At 35.1% G+C, this 18,292-nt stretch overlaps 1 protein-coding gene across 3 annotated transcripts in view; it reads right to left on the reverse strand.

Moving 5' to 3' along the window:
* Nucleotides 1-18,292, reverse strand: part of OMA1 (OMA1 zinc metallopeptidase) — a 66,383-nt gene that overhangs the window by 24,007 nt on the left and 24,084 nt on the right. The window lies entirely within an intron of this gene.

Here is an 18,292-nt window from a genome sequence, read left to right on the forward strand (position 1 = left end):
AGAGAATCCAGAAATAAACTCATGCATATCCTTCATCTTCAACAAGGGTGCCAAGAATATATGAAGAATAAAATTGGACCTTTATCTTACACCATAAAAAAAATCAACTCAGAATGGAATAAAAACTTAAACATAAGAGTTGAAACTGTAACACTTGTAGAAAATATAGGGAGAAAGCTTCCTGACACTGGTCTTGGCAAGGATTTCTTGGATAGGGAAACAAAAGCAAAAATAGACATGTGGGACTACATTAAACTAAAAAGCTTCTGCACAGTAAGAAAAAAAAACAGTAAAAAATCAACCTACAGAATAGAAGAAAAATATTTGCAATCCTATATGTCTGATAAAGTTTTAGCACTCAAAAATATAAGGCACTCCTACAACCCATGAGCAAAACAAAACAAAACAAATAACCTGATTAAAAACAGGTAAAGAACTTAAATAGATGTTTTTCCAGAGAAGACATACACATGGCCAACAGGTATTAAGAAAAAAATTCTCACTAACCACCAGGGTTATGCAAATCAAAACCACAATGAGATATCTATCACCCCACATCTGTTAAGATGGCTATTATCAAAAAACAAAGCATAAGTGTTGGTGATGATGTGGATAAATTAGAACCCTTGTATACTGTCAGTGGGAATGTAAAATGGTGCAGTCCCTATAGAAAACAGTATGGAAATTCCTAAAAATATTAAAAATAGAACTTTCATATGATTCAGTAAGCCCATTAATGGGTATTTATCCAAAATAATTAAAAGCAGGATCTCAAAGAGGTATTAGCAATCTGTTCATTGAAGCATTTTTCACAACCACCAGATGTGGAAACAACCTAAATGTCCATCAGAGGAAAAAAGGATTAAGAAATACGGTATACACATACAGTGGTGTATTATTTAGCCTTGAAGAAGAAGGAAATCCTACCATATGCAACAACATAAATGAACCTTGAGAACATTATGCTAAGTGAAATAAGCCAGTCACAAAGGATAAATACAGCATGATTCCACTCAGAAGAGGTATTTAAAGTAGTTAAGCTGAGAGAAGCAGAGGGTAGAATGGTGGTTGCCAGGGGCTAGGGGTGGGGAAAAATGGGATCTTGCTATTCAATAATATAAATTTTCAGTTACACAAGATGGATTAATTCTGGAGATCTGATATACAACCTTGCATTATACATGTTAAATGTTCTTATTACAATAAAAAAATGAAAAAGAAGTGAAAATTACAGATTAATATGGTGTTGTTTTTAAATAACTATTTAGCCCATCACAAGCCTAGCTCTTCTGCCTATATAAAAATTTTTGCAATGTAAGAAACTTGTGTTTACCAAGTATCTGGAAGTACAAAAAGAAAGAAACAATGGGAGGCTATCTAGACAACATTTCTTTCTTAAAATAGAAATAATAATGGCCACAGTAGGCCAGAGAAACATAGGAAAATACATGAAATACATTGGTTCTGGAATACTTTTTGAGGCAGTATACTGGGACAGTGGGGAGAAACGAACCAGAAAGCTCTGGGTTCAAAATATCAGTTATATATTTTGTGTATTTAATAGTTACCTGTATGTGTCAGGTACTGTTCTAGTGTATTACAAATATTAGCTCATTATATTAATAACAACTTCATGAGGTATGTACTATTATTATATTCATTTTTATAGATCAGATGAAGAAACCAAGGCCCACAGAGGTCAAGTAATTTGTCAAAGGTCACATGGGTAGTAGTGGCACAGCAATGATTTGAACACACATAGACTGGTTCCAGAGTTTGTGACCTTAGGGAAATAATTTAGCCTCTACGAATCTCAGATTCAACTGAAAAAATGAAATTAAAGTAGTAGATCATTAGGATTAAATGCGCTAACTCCTATAAAGTAGCCAGCCCAGAATCAAGAACATATTGGACACTATTTCTACTCATCCTTACCCCAGGTGAGCACCTGAGTCCTGTGGTTATTGCAGAAAGTTAGGTTTGGTCATAAGTGATGATGTCATGAATTTACAACTAAAGAAAGGTTTAGTTTAATTCAGCCTATAATACCAGTATACATGAATATGAATTAAGAGACCTATTAATTGACAAAGAATTTGCTACTATTCAATTGGAAAGCCAGTGGGATATGATATTCACAGGAGTATGGTAGTATAAGAACTATTCTTATAACCTGAACATTTCCCAATGCCAAAACAGTGCTAGAGAAAAATGTATAAATACATCAAGACCTACTATACCCTACCTATAGCCAAAATTTTCATTAGTTACAAAGATGAAGAGTGTCTCAAAATTTTGCTCTTTCTATTTACCTAGGTGGTCCAACAAAACCCCTGCCAGCCATTACCTTCTCTCTAAAAGGTAAACTGCGACACTAGCAGCTCTGAATGTTCTATGGAATGCCACTGATACCATATATTTGTCACAGTCATTCTGGAATCCTCTCCTGTATTCCACATATACATACGGTAGGTAAAATAGTCACCTGAGATAATACTACAAAGAACTGTGGCAGAAGGGTAGAATAGACTGAGACCATTTTAAGATGAGATTTAAAGTACCAAAATAGCTATAAAAATGATCATCTTAGGGACAATACTGAAGAAGACCAAAATTAGTGGGTTAAAGTATTATAGAGAGTTCCATTTCAATAATAAATGTACCTTTACCCTGGGAAGGAAAAACCTCAGTATCTGTGAGACCTTTGGCAAGTTACTTCATTTCTCTATCCCTCAGTTTCATCTGATAAATGAGGGTAATAACAGTACCTATACTTCACAGGGTTGTTATGAAGATTAAAAGTTAACACATGTAAAACACTCAGAACAGTGCCCAGCACATAAAGAAATGTTAGCTATTATTACTGTCACTGTTGTCAATCTCATCATCAGTGTTATTAGCACTACTGTGATTACTGTCATCATTTCAAATAGTCTCTCACTTTCATAGGTTCATTTTCCAAACACTTTCAATGGCATCACTTCTTAAAGCTCACTTTACTTTGTAACACATTTCTCGTCTAAACATTTTTTCCAGTCAATAATTAAAATTTTCTCTTTTCCAATTGAATGGAAAATGATCACAAGATGGTTTCAGCCAAACCATTCTCGATATTTGCCAATCCCTCTCATTAAAAAAAGAAAAAAGGAAAAAAAAAATCCCACAACATCTGACTTATCAAAACTATTTAACGTGCCCTAACAAAGAGGAGAAATAAAAAGACCTTCATATTTTGTAATTCATTTTAAAGTGTTTTGCATCTTTTGATTGCCAACATGTCAGTTCATTAATATGATAAATCAATTTGCAATAAATTTTTATGTATATATTTTTCTCTATCATAAAGCTTTATCATAATACTCAACACTTAGAACTGAAATCATAGTAACTAAAAATTTAAATACACAAAAGCCTGTCTTATTTTTCTAGGTAATATGATTCAAAATAAGATGTAATGCATAATGTGTGCATTATGAAAATTTACCTTATAAAAAAACCTAGTAAACAAGATGTTCTCATTTATAGTTTTTTTTTCTTAAATGGATCACTAAACAAAGCATGTAGTAAGCTAGTAACCCAAATAGAACCCAAAGATAGTTAGTTTGCTAATCACAAAGGCTCTGATTACTAACCTGAAAAAATATGAGACCTGGATTCTAGCCCAGTATCTCACTAGTAACTAGGAATATGGTATTGGACAAACCACTTCACCTCTTTGGACCCTAATTTCCTTATCTGAAAAGTGAGAAGGTAGATTATATTATCTCTAATTTCCCTTCCTGCTCCAAAAGTCTGATTCTATAACCCAGTATTTTAAAGTTAAGAATTTTGAATTTTCTCTTATTTCTATGATCAAAGTTTTATTACCTCTTTCCCTCACTAGATGGCGCCATCTGCATAGTTATTTGGGTAGGCTGCTTGAACAAACCAGAGGGCAGTGTCTCTCACCAGGGCCACTTACAAACTTTTGGGGCTGGACAGTTCCTCCCTCCAGAGGGCTCTCCAGGCCACTACAGAGTCTTTCACAAGCTGCCTCCCCCTGTTCTCCACGTGCATTAAACATCAGTGATCCCCATCTCCCTAATCACTGTGACAATCAAAAACAATCATATAAAGTGCCCTCCTAAGAGGCTACTCATCCCCAACCCCAGTTTACAACCACTAAAAGCAGTTTTGTTTTTCATAGTTAAGAAACAAATACTCAGAAATAAAAATGAATGATTTAGTTTGTGAAATCAAATAAACAGAAGTCATTTCTGTAAATGACTATAAAGTGCCAAAGTCTCTTTAATGTGACAAATGAATATATAAACACAACAAAATCAAATATTTCACAGGACATCTTTTTGTCAGCTGATATCTGGACAGCTAGTTATTATTCTGTGTTTAAGTCACACCTCAGTCCTACCAGCTTTTACTAACTCTATATTAGTCATTTTGAATTTACGTAATGACCAATTAAGTATTTTATAAATACAAAATTAAAACTATAAAAATGTAAAGATACAAAATAAACTCACAGTCAATAGTTGAGTAGAAGCAGAGAGTACTCTAGGGAAGGCAAGCTGCCTATTTTGATGAAGGCCTCAAAAGTAACTTGATTTTAATGAATTCTCCATGTTCTGTTTAGCCCTTGGCCTTAAAAGCTCATAAGTCTAATGGAACAGCATATGACCAATAGGCCCATCTCCCAAGAACAGTCCTCATTAACCAAGCACACAAGACACATAAAATCAGAATGCCAGCTTATTAATTGATGGTAATAACTATAACTACCAAAGCTCCGAAAGGCATTAGTGTCCTCAAGTCAGCATGCCTTCTGCTTTTCAGGCGTGGCACAAGGAAAGCCAGTTTAATAAAGATAGAAAGGAATAAGAGAATTATGTTATGTATTTGACTATTAAATGGCAAGAAGTCAAGGGAGTCTGATGCATTAATGTCCAAAAAAAGGATACAAGCCACAAATAAGAATCAAGCCCAGAAAACTCACAATAACCTTTTGGGGTAGGTACTATCATTATTCCCCCTTTTTTTCAGAGTAAAAAACAGACTTGAGGAGATTAAGTGATTTTTCTACAGTCATGTGGAGGAGGCAAGAGTTCAGACATAGGTCTGCCTGACTCTGAAGTCCAAGGTCCTAACCACTATGCAAGATACAGTATGAAATCCTTAAAATTGCTAACAAAGCAGTCTGTATCTACTTTTCACTTTTCTCTCTTGACATTGGTGCTCTTGGCTCTACCTACATTGTGGTCACACAGAATTTTCAACTCCTGAACTAGGCCATCATTTTTCTTGCCATCCACCATGCCAAAAACACCCATCAACATCTTCACCAAAATAATTACAGTATTCTCTCACTTATCACGGGTATTATGTTCTAGACACCCCCGCGAGTGGTGAAAATCTGTGAGGAACCTTACATTTATTTTAGTATTTACATATATTTTAAGGCTTTATAAACCCTCCCCACACACTTATAAACCATTCCCAGCCCCTTATTAACCTTTTCCATACTTTTATAAACACTACTTATGTTCTTAAACATATTCTACACTCTTAAACCTACATAACTTTAACAACACACGTGTACAGTACTGCAAAATCCTGTGATATAGCGAAAAATCCACTATAAATAAATACAATATTTTTTAAAATCCCGCATTACAGTGAGGCTGCAATAAGTGAACTACGATATAAGTGAACTGCGATATAGAGAGGGACTATTGTACTTAGCTTTCATATCTTCAATTTAAATAATTTCTTCCTCAGTCTAACCCCAGACTAAATTTTCTTAATCCCTAGATAAAGTTACATCTCTCCGCTATATTATTCAATTGGGAGCCTGTATAGCTCTATCATAATACTTCAAACTGTAAAATTTATTTATTAAGTGTCTGTTTCTTGCTCGAGTTCTGACCTCCATAAAGGTACTATGCATTCCTACATCCTGGAAGATGACAGGTACACATTAAAAAATGGCAAATTAATAAATGAAAACATAACAAGTCAGAGAAGAGCTACATACATCAATTTTAAGAGAGTGGTACCAGGGCCTAAAAAAATTTGTCTTCTGATTATATTCACAAATATTTAAAAGAAAAGTGTCAATCAGAATTAGGGGTGCGTCATCCCAGAAACTAAAACATCTGATGGCAAATGCTGTCCAATGTCAATTTAAGTGTTGCCTCAAGAAAGCGAGCATCGTAGCTTACTAGACCTGATTCTTTTTTGTGGCAGGGTGGAGCACAGAATGGAGGGAAGTATAAATGGAGTCAGTGAAAGCTATAATGAGGTTGGTGCACAAGTCCAGGTAAAAGATGCAATTAGTGGAGATGGAAACATACCAGGATATACCGAATAGACAGAACAAGAGGAACTTTGTAGCCACTTACATGTAAATGATAGAGAAGAGGAAAGTACTAAGGAGAACTCCAGGTTTTGTCCAAAAGCAACTGAATATAAGGCGGTATATTTATTGGAAAAAGGAAGACTAGAAGAGAAACAGATGTGAAGGGAAATCAAGGATTTCCCATTGGATTTATTAGGTTTGAGACACTTGTAAATATAAAGAGGAAATCAGAAGCTGACATTTGAACATAAAGGATTAAAAGATTAGTGCTCTTAGACTTTAATTGTATCAACTCTATGATATATGTCCTGTATTGTTCCTACCCAACAGATGAGAAAAATCAAGGTACAAAAAAGGATAAGTAACTTGCCCAAGATCACACAGCTAATACTCTCTGGCAAAGTAAATTCTCAGACTGAGGTAGTCTAGTTCCAGAGCCCACTCATTATCACTACACTACATTGTTTCTTTAGCAGCCAACTGATACCCTGCACTATGGGAACTCCTGGAAGGTTCAGTATTTGGTACCCAGGAAAGAAGAGGTGAGGTACAAGGTTCAAAGAGCAAAATTATAAAGTCTCCACAATGAATGGAAAACCCCCCACCTCCCTCCCCTAAACGGAGATAGTTGAGTTTTACAGAATTTTTCTGCAGAAAAACCTGAATAGCCACAGAAAAAAGGCCTACACGTATTCCATGTGAAGGTTCCCAGATAAAAGAGCTACCTCACTGCTCTATAACCTTACAGTGAAGTCTACTACCCAAACCTATGCATACAGAGCTTCTAAAAAGTTTCTTAGTGCCTTGTTATAAAATATGGACAATCATGAATCAAAAATTTGAGGATTTACAGTTCCAACCATGAGACAGCAACTATTACCGGACTTGTTCTCCCACCATAAATATCTATAAAACTGGAGAGACATATGAGGCAAACATTGTCAGGTACTGGACAACAGGTAGGACAAAAATGTAATCCTTGAGAGAAAGAGAAACACCTAAAGTGATTCCCAGATTTGCCGCTGCCCTCTGCCTAGGACAGTTAAGTTTCTTGACCACAACAGAGGGAGGCAGAACCACTAAGCACAGCATAGTGAGAGAATTAAGGAATTAGGAAACTGGAGTTCAGGGCTGCAGAAGGGGCTGAAATTTTTAGGGCAAGATACCAGAAGGAAGTTTGCCCCTGAAATTGGTGTAGAGGTTCCTTGGATTTCATCAAACTTAAAACTGTTCTTGCCCTGGTTGATGTAGGTCAGTTGGCTGGAGCATTGTCCTGTACACAGAAGGGTTTTGGGTTCCATTCACAGTCAGGGCACACGCTCAGGTTGTGGGTTCAATTTCTGGTCAGGGCACATATGGAGGCAACCAATCAATGTTTCTCTCTCACACTGATGTCTCTCTCTCTCTCTCTCTATTCCTCTCTCTCTAAAATCAATAAACATACTTTTAAAAATGAAATAAAAAATAAAACTCCTCTGCAAAAAAATAAAAACCCTATTAGAAAAAGAAAAGATGAGTCACCGATGAGGAAAAGCTACTTCAAATCACACATCCAACCAATTTCTGTATCCAGACTATCTAAATAACACTCTAAAGACAATAGTAAGAAAACAATACAACTAGAACATGGCAAAAAATCTGAACAGATACTTAAAGAAGGAGGAATACAGGTGGCAAATAAGCACATAACATCATTAGTTAGGTTATAAAAGACTAAATCATCTGTAACAAGAAACCAATAATGTTAAGATCTAATAGGTCAAGAAATTACAAAATAACATATTACACAGGATTATAAGATAAAAGAATTTAAGGTGATTTTCACCCCTGGGTAAAGGCTGTTATATCCCATTATAATATCATACTCTGGCTGGTTTGGCTCAGTGGATTGAGCGTCGGCCTGCGAGCTAAGTGTCGCTGGTTCGATCTTCCAGTCAGGGCACATCAGAGAAGGAAAACTCTGACTCCAAAAAACCTCCGCTGCCTTGCGGCATACCTCTTCAGGGGAAAGGCTAAGGGAGTAAACCCTGACAGAAAATCCGGAGCCGGAGTCCCTAAGGCGGTTTGACGTTGTAGTCAACACTGGCAACTCCTGCGGCGCACCTGAAGCCAAGCTGTATCGACTCCGTCTTTCCCTTGGACCCTTCAGCTGCGAAGAGATGGGGGGTCTGCTGCATGGGCAACAGCAGACCCTCCATATCACCCTGCCCAGGCTCTGTAGCTTCAGCTCCACTGGAGAGGACACTCCAGCGTCATCGCAAGATGTCGATTCAACACGGGAGGAGACAGATACCGTGTCACTCCCGAGTCGGACTGCACAGCCATTCTCGGCGGTGCAGATAGACTCTTAAGAAGCTACACCATCGTCTCTCGAGACGGACGGCTGCCGACGACGAATATACTAAATGACCTTCTATACTATAATAAAATGTGTGGCTACACCCACACAGATATATACATATTTTTTAAAGGAGAATATAGTTAATAGTATGAAATGTTACTAATGGAAAGAATAAGATAAAGGTAGACAAGTAAATGTGTCACATCATCTTTTTCTGATCATCCATCAAAGAACACTTAGGTTGTTTCCACATCTTCACGGCCAGGAATAATTCTGCAATGCACACAGGGCTGAATATGTCTTTGAGAATGTTTTCAAATTTCTCAGGTAAATACCCAGAAGAGGTATTGCTGGGTCATATGGTAACTCTATTCTTCATTTTTTGAGGAACTGCCATACTATTTTCCATAGTGGCTGTACCGGTTTGCATTCCCAGCATCAGTGAATGAAGGTTCTTTTTTCTCCACAACCTACGCAACACATGTCCTCTTAATAATAGCCATTCTAACAGGTGTGAAGTGGTATCTCATTGCAGTTTTCATTTGCATTCCCCTAATAGCTAGTGAAGTTGAACATCTTCTCACACATCTATTGGCCATTTCTATGTCTTCTTGGGACAAGTGTCTGTTCAGGACTTCTATGCATTTTTAAAGATAAAGAAGATGTGGTACATATATACAATGGAATACCACTCAGCCTTAAGAAGAGATGAAAGACTGCCATTTGCAACAACATGGATGGATCTTGAGAATATCATGCCAAGTGAAATAAGTCAGACAGGAAAAGTCAAGAACCGTAGGATTTCACTCATATGTGAAATATAAAACTGAAAGTAACAAGTGAATAAACAAGAAAACAAACACTCATAGACACAGACAACAGTAAGGTGGTTACCAGAGGGAAGGGGAGTAGGGAGCAGGAAAGAGTAAAGGGAGTAAACTATATGGTGATGGAAGAAGATTTGACTTTGGGTTGTGGGCACACAATGCAATAATATACAGATGATGATGTTGTATCATGGAATTGTACACTTGAAGCCTATATAGTTTTATTAGCCAATGTCACCCAAATAATTAAATTTTTAAAAAAGAATTAAAAGTGGGAAGAAAAGGGAAATGTGGAATATGACAACATGGAGATAGACAAGTTCATCTTGAGAAGTGTAATTATTATAGAAGGATAGGGGCAGAAACCAAACTGTTACCATAAACCATGAAATCATATAAACTGGGGTATAAATCACGACCTTACCATTTTCTCACCTGTCGACAAGAAAGTAGCCTAACCTATCTGGGCTTCAGTTTCTTTATCTGTTAAATGGAGATAATGCTCATAATAATAACTATTTCATGGATTAGTATAAAGATTAGATTAAGCAATGTATATAAAATAATAAGGATATTACTGGCACATAATAAATGTTAAATGGCAGATAATGATGTTATTACCTAAAAAGGTGATATTACAGAATAAATGGTAATATAAATATAATATTTGAGGCTTTCACACTGCCCCCCCCTCTTTTTTTCTTAAATAATTTATTTATTGATTTATTTTTAGAGAGACGGGAAAGGAGAAAGAGAGGAAGAGAAACATCACTGTGTGGTTGCCTCTCTCTCACTTGTGCTCCCAACTGGGGACCTGATGTGCAACCTAGTCATGTGCCCTGAGTGGGAATCGAACCAGCGACACTTGGCTCGCAGGCCAACGCTCAATCCAATGAGCCACAGCAGCCAGGGCTTTGTTTTCCCCTTTTGATGGGAAAGAAATACTTGTATTCAGAGATGGCATTTTTATATCCTAACTACTCCATAACAAAGACATTACCTATATCACTATGTACTCAGGACTTAACATCTATAGCAAAACGGTTTTCTCCTTTGAACCAAATAATAATATCACAACTGACAAAAAGTTTACCTAGTCCACCATTCAGTATTTAGTTTGCTTCAGCAATGAAATCATAGTTTTATCTACTCAGATATACTTGTTTTTCTCAAATTGCTTACATATTATAAACCATCAGAGTAATACCAATACTTCTTTACCGACTTCTCTAATTTCGTTCTTATTTTTTAAATAAAACAGAAAATTTAACTTACCAAGTAACCCAAAAACACAAAGCTGACATCTGATTATCCAGGTAGTTAATTGCTCACAGTAGTAATTCCCAAATCTGCCTGGATATCGGAATCACCTAGCAGCTCCTAAACATATTCAGATTCAGAGCTTCATCATCTAACTACTGATACAGAATTTCCAAGTGTGGAGCCTAGAATATGCACTTTTTAAAAATCTACTCAGCAAAAGCATAACAAAGGCAATCTACAAAAGAAGAAATAGCCAATAAAAATGAAACAATATCCTCAACTTTACTACTAAGCAAGAAAATGCAAATAGTGAAAAGCAATGAGATGCCGTTTTTGTCCAAATAAACCAAAATTAAAGAGACTTAGAACAGTGCTAATGTAGGTATAAAAGGGGGTGGGGAGGCGCATTATGATATGTCATCGGAAAAACTATCAACATTTTGTAATAATTGAGAGTTATCTTTTAAAAATAAGAATAAAAATGCCAGCAACCCTACTCTATAGCTATAAAAGCCCAAGAAGTATAAAAATGTGGATATAAGGATGCCTCTTTCAGAATTTTTGAATAAAAAAATTTGAGAACCCAAATGTTAATTAATAGCTACATAATTAAATGAATTATCCATATTATGGAAGATTAGGTAGCAATTAAAAAGACTAAGTTAGAAGCTTTCTCTTCTAGTAGTGATGTAGTGAGTAGCTTATAGCATAACAATGTTTCTATAAAAAATTTTAGAAAATCTGGATAAAATCTAAATAATATATGTTCAAAAGTAGTGAAGAGTTACCAACTCAGCCAAGACTATAGAAGCCAAAATTTCCGAAAGCAAGAAAGCTCGCTGAGGTGAGTCTGATCTTCTGTGTGGCACTCTTCCCCTCGGTGCATCTATTAAATTTTTTTATTATATATTGGTTTCAGGTGTACAGCTTAGCAGTTAGACAATCATATACTTTACATAGTGTTCCCTTCGATATTTTCAGCACCCCAAATGGCACCATACATAGTTATTGCAATATTATTGACTATTTTTCTATGCTTTACTTGCTTCCCTATGACTATTTTATAGCTACCAACTTGTGCTTCTTAGTCCCCTCACCTCTTTAACCCAGCCGCTCAACCCTCTCCCTCTGGTAACTACCAGTTCTATCTATGTGAGTCTATGTCAAATTTGTTCATTAGTTTTATTCTTTAGATTCGACGTGTAAGTGAAATCATATAGTATTTGTCTTTCTCTAACTTATTTCACTGAGCATAGTACCCTCTAGGTCCATCCCTGCTGTCACAAATGGTAAGATTTTATTCTTTTTTTATGGCCAAGTAATCTTCCATTGCATATATATACCACAGCTTTTATATCCACTCATTTATTGATGGGCACTTGTGTTGCTTCCATACCTTAGCTATTGTAAACACCGCTAAAATGAACATAGGGGTGCACATATTCTTTCAAATTAGTGTTTTGGGTTTCTTCACATAAATCCCCAGAATCAGAATCACTGGGCTTATTAAATTTTAAGCAGTAAACAGCAAGAGACTCAGAATGTGAGTGGAACTCAAGAAATCCGAGCAAAAAGAGATGACCAAGGAGAGCTTCTGGCTGTTTGACAGAGCTAGACAGCCAAAACTTAGAAGTTAGTCTTGACAAGGCAGCTAAATTTGATAAGTCAAGACGTGAAAGACAAGAGACATGAAGACACTCTTGATGCCAGTTCACCAGAGCCATCTACAGATTCTTGAGCTGCATAGGGCACTTTCTTAACAAAAAGTGACCAAAAGACCTGGCTGCTGTGGCTCAGTGGACTGAGCGTCGGCCTGCAAGCCAAGTGTCGCTGGTTCTATTCCCAGTCAGGGCACACGGCTAGGTTGCACGTCAGGTCCCCAGTTGGGGGTGCAAGTGAGAGACAATAACACAGTGATGTTTCTCTTCCTCTCTTTCTCATTTCCCTTCTCCCTAAAAATAAATAAATAAACAAACAAACAAATAAATGAATAAGTGGCCAAAAGACTGAGTCAAGATTTCAACAGTCTCATGGTACTGTGAGAACAAAAAATAAAGGTCAAGAACCACTGCAGAGGAGGAGCTTAATATATATAAACGCCAAGCCTTCACTAGGCTTCTTTAGACAGCAATACCCTTATGAATGAAGGTGAACCAGGGGTAAATTGAAACTTATGAAAACCCAGTTCTGCCTCTGACTGCCTAAAGTGATCCTCTGTATTTTAGCTGTACATCAGACTACAGGGAGAATACCCTATGTTAGAAGAAATTGTCATTCAGAGACAATTGCACTGCTTATATGAAATATCCAGCATTTTAATCTAAAATAAGCAGACATGCCAAGAAACAAGAACAAAGGCAAAAAGAGACAACAGAAACAGGCCCAGAGATGATAAAATATTTTAGTTAGCAAACATGAATGTTTAAAGAAAATTGTGATTAACATATTCAAGAAAATATGAAGAAAATTTGGACAAAATGGAAAATTTCATCAAAAAACTGAAATTTGTAAAAAGGAATCAAATGGAAATTCTAAAATGGAAAAATACAATAACTGGAATTGAAAACTCAAAGATGAATTTAAGGCAGATTAGACACAGTTGAAATAAGAGTAGTGAACAATAAGACAGTACTGGAAACACATGCACTGCAAAATGAAGAGACAGGATAGAAAATACCAAAAACAAATAAACCAAAGCACAAGAGACATATGAAAAAGTATAACATGTAGGTAATCTCCATGTCAAAGAAGAAAAGGGAAAAAACATTGTAAAAACAATATGTTAAAAAATAGCTGAGAATTTCCCAACTAACTGGTATATACTTGACAGTAGTACAAAATAATACTGACTGTAAACTGTAATTGAAAAATAAAATTTTAAATAAAGTTTTTTTTTTCTTTTATTGATCCAGAGAGAAGGGAATGAAAGGATATGGAGAGGGAGAGAAATATTGATGTAAAAAAGAAACATCGATCAGTTGTCTCTTGCATGTGCCCCAACTGAGGACCAAACCCACAACCCTGGCATGTGCCCTGACTGCGAATCAAACAGGTGACCTTTTGGTTTGCGGTATTACACCCAATCAACTGAGCCACACTGGCCAAGACAAAAAATAAAATTTAATAAAAAGAAAAGTTTCAAGCTACAGCAAGTACAATAAGTACAAAGAAAATCACAGTCATACTATGGAAGAGTGAAGATAAGTAATTTGTACTTCTTAATCCCTTTCACCTTTTCCACCCACTCCCCCACCCCCATCTGGCAACCATCAACTTGTTCTCTATAAATAAAAACAGTCATAGGTATATAAAATACAGCATAGGGAATACAGTCAATAATATGTAATAACTACATATGGTGTCAGATGGATAATCACTTTGTAAGGTATGAAAATATCTAATCACTGCCAGGTACCTGAAACTAATACAATATTGTAAGTCAACTGTAATTTTTTAAAGTTAAAAAAAAAAAAAAACCAAAACAGTTCCTGGCTTTCTGGCCTGAGGGTGTCACCCAGCTTCCACTGACAAACTGTAGAAAATGGAAGTAGAAAACAACAGCCTCCAGCTAAAGTGCCAGAGATCACAGTTCATGGAGAGGAAAGCAGTGAGATATCTAAGGGAGGAATTCTGACAGTGAGAGAATGACAGAAGGAATGAGAAACTCTGTATAAACTGACAAAATCCCTGATGGCATCTAACCTACACAAAAGGAGAAGAGGAGTGAGGAGGGTGAGTGGGGGTTGTAGAAAAGCAAGCAAAAATCACACACACACACACACACACACACACAAACTCTACTCTTGAAAAACTGACTATGCCAACCAAATCCTTAAGTCTCTTGCTTTTTTTTAATTCAGCAAATTCCTCAACCACAAGCAGTTTGGGGGTAAAAAAGCTAAAACTTGATGGCCTTGAGATTTTATTCAACAGAACCAGAAGTAGTAGCACAGCTGGAAATTAAAGAGGAAATACTCAGAAGCAAGGAAATGACATGAAAATGAACTCCATCTTGACTGAAATCTTTGACGATTGCCAAATACTCTATTGAAGGGTTTCTACAGTTTACCAGATATTAGTCAGAATTAACCTTAAATATATTTGGATAGGTTAAAGGTTCATACTGTAGTACCAAAAGGAACTATTAAAAATAATGACAAGAGTTATATCTAGAAAGCTAATACAAGAGGTAAAATGAAATGCCAAAAAATATTTGATTAACTAGAAAGAAAGCAGAAAAAAAGAAAGAGACACAAAAAAATAGGTAACACAAATAAAAAGCAAATAGCAAAATGGCAGATCTAAATACATCCATATCAATAATTACATTAAATATAAATGGACTATACACTTCAAGCTACATGGACTGTCAAACTGAATAAAATACCTAGTTTATGCCATCTATAAGAGATGCATTTAAATACAAGAACTCAAATGGTTTGAAAATAAATGGGTAGAAAAAGATATACCAAGTGAACAGTAACACATAAGAAAGATGGAGTGGCTATATTAATGTAAAAAATAATGTCAAAAAAAATAATGTCAAACAAAAAAATACTTCAAGGAGTATTACTAGAGACAAAGAGTCAGTTCACAGTGATCTATCAATTCAGTAAAAATAAAAAATAATTCCATATGTGTATGTACCCTAATACAGAGCTTCAAAATTCATGAAGCATAAGCTAACAACTAAAAGAAAAAATTAAAAAATCCAAAATTACACTTAATAATTTCAACACTCCTCTCTCAATAACCAGTAGACAAAAAAATCAGAAGAATACAGAAGATCTGAGTGACACTATAAACTACCTTAACCTAATAGATATTTTTAAAATATATACTCAACATATACAGAATATACATTTTTTTTTTCAAATGATGAAAATTCACCAAGGTAGACCAGATGATGCACCATAACGTAAGTCCCAATAGATCTGAAAAGACTGAAATCTCACAGAGTATATTCTCTGACCACAAAGGAATTAGAAATAATAAAATATTAGGCAAACCCCAAAATCTGTATACTAAATGACTTACTTCTGAATAACGCATGGATAAAAGAAACCACAAAGAAAATTAGAAAATATTCTGACAACTGATAATGAAAATATATCAAAATCTGTATACAGTTAAAATAATGCAGTGGGAAATTTATAGCCAATGATCTAAACTCCCACCTTAGAAAGCTAGAAAAGAGTAAATTAAACCCAAAGTAGAAAATTAGATTTCATGAAAATTTAAAATGTTTATTCTTCAAAACACACCATTAAAAAATAACAGTATAGCTAATGAGGCTCAGTGACTTGAGTACTATCCCACAAACCAAAGGGTCACTGGTTTAATTCCTAGTCAGGGTACATGCCTGGGTTGCAGGCCAGGTCCCCAGTTGGAGTGCATGAGAATTAGCCACTGATCAATGTTTCTCCCTCCTTTCCCCTCCTTCTAAAAAATAAATAAATAAAATCTTTTAAAAAATAATAGAGCAAGCCACAGAATGAGAGAAAATACAGCAATACACATATCTGACAAAGCACTTGTACCCAGTATATGTATTAAAAAACTCAATGTAAGCTTAAGAAGACAATTCAATTTAAAAATAGGAAAATATTTGAAAAAACAATTAACAAGATACATGAACAGCCAGTACACACGTGAAAACATGTCCCACGTCATTAGTCATCAAGAAATGCAATTAAAAAAGTAAATAGATTAAACAGATCCAAAAAAGGGCAAAGATTAAAAAACACAGTTATGTATGACTTATAAGAGATACACACAAAAGGAAAAAGAAAGCTTGAAAATAAAAGAATGGAAAAGAATATACCATGTAAGCACTAACCAGAAGAAATCTGTCATAACTACACTAATAAAGGAAACTGTGGACTTTAGGCAAGAAGCACTAATAGAGACAGAAAGAGGTTTCATCTGGATAAAAGGATCATTCCATCAGTAAGGTTTAACAAACTTAGATATGTATGCTAAAACAGCTTTGCTATATACAAAACAAAAATTAATATAATTAAAGAAATAGAAAAATTCACAAGCATAATGAGACTAAAAACCTCTCTTGGTAACTAGAAAACAATGATGCTGATAGCAACATTGCACTGGAGTTTCTGGACATTGCAATATGGTTAAAAAAAAAAGGATTGAAGTAAGCAACAAAGCTGTCATTATTCACAGACAAAATAATTGTGTATTAAGACCTAAAAGAATACACACTATTAGAATTAAGTGAAGTTAGCAAGGTGTCTGAATATAAGGTCAATTATACAATTATAAAAACAAATTGTTTCTATATATAAGCAAGTTTATTTTTTAAATGACATTCTTTATAACATCTAAGAAATGTCATCAGTAAGAGAAATTATAGAACATCTAAATAAATGAATAAATATATAATTTATGGGTTGGAAGACTCAATATTGGTGACACTAATCGACTGTCCCCAAATTGTCTATATTTAATGCACACAACACCAACCAAAATCCCTGCCATGTTTTTACAAAGGTGTGTAATTTGATAAGATGATTATAAAATTTATATGGAAAAACAAAAGACCAGGAATAGCAAGCAATCTTACAGAAAAATACTGGAGGACAGAAGCTCTTCGATATCAAGACTTACTACTAAGCTACAAAAACGATATCATATTGGATCAAAAGTAAATAAAAGGCCAATAAAATAGAATAGGGAGACCAGAAACAAACTTCCATATAGCCTCCAAAATGTATGACAGAGACACTGAGTATAGTGGAGAAAAAGATGACTTTAATAAACAGTGCTGAGTTCATTAGGTATCCATATGGAAAAAAAATTATCTTGACCTATTCCTCATATTATACATATAAAAATAACAAAACAATTAAGCTTCTTAGAATAAAACTTGTTGAGATGGGCCAAGATTTCTTAACCAGAACCATGTTACTTAAAGGGAAAATTCCATAAACTGTAGTACATTAGCATTAGAAAAATCATGATATAGCCAATCTGTGGGCCATTATTTGGGAACCTCTTCTATGCAGTCTGATAATTTATTTAATTCTACTTATGTAACACTCAAAAAAATGCTTTTGCTTTTGAGAATGAGTAATATCTTGATTTATGAAATTAAACCCATAAAACTCATAATGAAAAGTTCAAATAATAGTGATTTTTTAATAGGATTTTTTAATAACTACTGAAACCTCAACAAAAAATCAATACAATTTAAATTTAACATGTGAAGTAGCACTGTTTTCACTTGTTTTCTAAAAATCCAATTTCTTCTAATGTTAAATCTTACTACTAATAACTCTCAGTTTTCACAGGCGATTAAAAATAGCAACCAGGCGTAAAGAGCTGTTATAGGTAGACATGAACAAAGCTAACTCAAATCAGGACACCACTCAGAGCTGTTCTCTGTGGCTAGCAAAAATAAGCCATCCACTATAACAAATATAACCTGAAGGATACAGTTATTAATAAGCCTACTCTTCTACCCTTTATTGTAATGGTAAAAGCTCAGTT

This window comes from Furipterus horrens, unplaced genomic scaffold (genome assembly GCF_987537825.1).
Source record: "Furipterus horrens unplaced genomic scaffold, mFurHor1.1.pri manual_scaffold_3, whole genome shotgun sequence".
In the NCBI taxonomy this organism is placed as follows: Eukaryota; Metazoa; Chordata; class Mammalia; order Chiroptera; family Furipteridae; genus Furipterus; species Furipterus horrens.